The 1,884-nt window shown below is 41.0% G+C and overlaps 1 protein-coding gene across 9 annotated transcripts in view; it reads left to right on the forward strand.

Moving 5' to 3' along the window:
* The window catches only part of EBF1 (EBF transcription factor 1), a 273,556-nt gene that overhangs the window by 60,355 nt on the left and 211,317 nt on the right, over positions 1-1,884 (forward strand). The window lies entirely within an intron of this gene.

Genomic DNA, 1,884 nt, shown 5'->3' on the forward strand with positions numbered 1-1,884 from the left:
GGCGAACAAATAAAAGTTCGGTAACTTCTGTATGACTGAGGCAGGACTAATTCTGCACAGCCTTCTGTGAGCAACATGCGTGACATATGGTAATTTTTGAATACAAACACAAAAAGAGTTAAAACATGAAATTTAAGGCACAGTTCAGTGAAAACTCAAGAAAGACAGCATGCACCAGTCTGCAGCTTGACACAAGGACTGGTTTGCCAGGAACGTTGCTGCACTGGTAATTCTCTGTGGAGCAGACAGGCTGTTCCCTGTAACAGTGGCCGGCATTTCAGCTCCAAACTGGGAGAAGGGGTGAGAGGATAGTTTTTGTATTTGGTGTTTTCTTTTTATGGACATTGCCTCTTCTGCTCTCCAACTCCTAAAAATGTTTGCATTTTTGGGGACAAAATAAGCAAATGTCTTTGTATTTATTTTTTTTTTGTGTGTGTGTGTGTTTCTCCCCCAGCACATTTTCAGTGTAAGAAAGGCAGGGGACAAAAAGAAGTAAAATGCAGAAGTTTTCCTTTCCAATTTCTTTGCCAAAATTGAGGTAATGAAATCAGTAGTGCTCTTGGGATTTCTCTCGCTCCCTCTCTCAAATTTTGGTATTTGTGACATTTGCTCCTCTTATGATGAAATGCTCCTAAAAAGTCCCACACTGAAAATGTCAATAAACAAAGCAATAAAAGAAGGAGGGATTGGTAACAGAAAGGCATTGTTTTCGGTATGTGGTGAACAACAGGCTGCAACAGCAAGTTCTCAAAATAGACCCCATCCTTCAGGACGCGGCCCTGATACCTCTCCTGCACAGGATAAATTAAATCGCCAGGCATTCACCGGTCCCCAAACCCACCAAAGCAAACACGCTCTTGATTTCAGGGCTGTCATCGGTGCCGGGAAGGCCCTTGCAGGATCACAAAACAAATCGAGCAGTGGAGGGCTTCCGGGCAGCCAGCTAACAAAAATATACTCTGGGAGGATGCAGTCCGCTGAGCTCGGCGTCCGACGCAGCAGTGGGCTGCAAACCTGGGCTTCCGCTGCAGCGCTTCGCCCCACATCTGGAGGGGCCGTGACAATCAGTGTCAGACCGTTTTAGAAATCAGATACTCTGGGTATCAGGAAGTTGATTCGACTTCCACTTCCTTAGCAAAACACGCATTAATATTTCAGGTTCTCTTTTATAAAGCCGTGTTCTGTCCCGAGCACAGGCTGAAATTATGCACTGGGAACAGGCACTGGATGGAGCGGGGGCGCACGCTGATTTCGGGCCATTTTTAAAAAGTGTGAGCTAATTGAATCCTGCTGGTTTGTCAGTGCTCTTTGACAGCTTTATATAAGTACTAAATACTATTTATAAAATAGATATATATGTCTGGATAGGCATACACACACCTACAGAAAGGAGGAAAAAAAATCTATAAAACATTTCCACACTCAGTTAGAAGAAAAATCATGTTTATTGTGCTTGGTTCTGCGCTGTGTTTAGCATCTTTCTTCAATTAGATGACCAGATGACACGGATCTTCCTGTTACTTTCAGTAAGCACAAGCTTTACTACCAAGGTTGGACCTTTTGCTTTCCCTTTTTGAAAGACAGTTTCCCTTTAAAAAAACAACTTATTTTATTGCAACAGATTAATAGGGTGCCACAAAACTGATAACACGATCTTGGATGCCGTGTGGAATTCCAGTTCTAATCCAAAAGCCTCATTTTTCTTACATTAAAAAATATTTTTTTGTTTCTGAAAGTTTATTTTTTTCTCCTTTTAAATGTTGCTGGGATAAAAAAAAAAAAAAAAAAAAAAAAAAAAACCCACAAAAACAGCAACAACAAAACCAGAAAAATAGTTCTTTAGGAGCTTTGCTGATTCAGTGTGAATAATCTTTATTTTATTTT

Source organism: Oxyura jamaicensis, chromosome 13 (assembly GCF_011077185.1).
Source record: "Oxyura jamaicensis isolate SHBP4307 breed ruddy duck chromosome 13, BPBGC_Ojam_1.0, whole genome shotgun sequence".
Classification (NCBI taxonomy): domain Eukaryota; kingdom Metazoa; phylum Chordata; class Aves; order Anseriformes; family Anatidae; genus Oxyura; species Oxyura jamaicensis.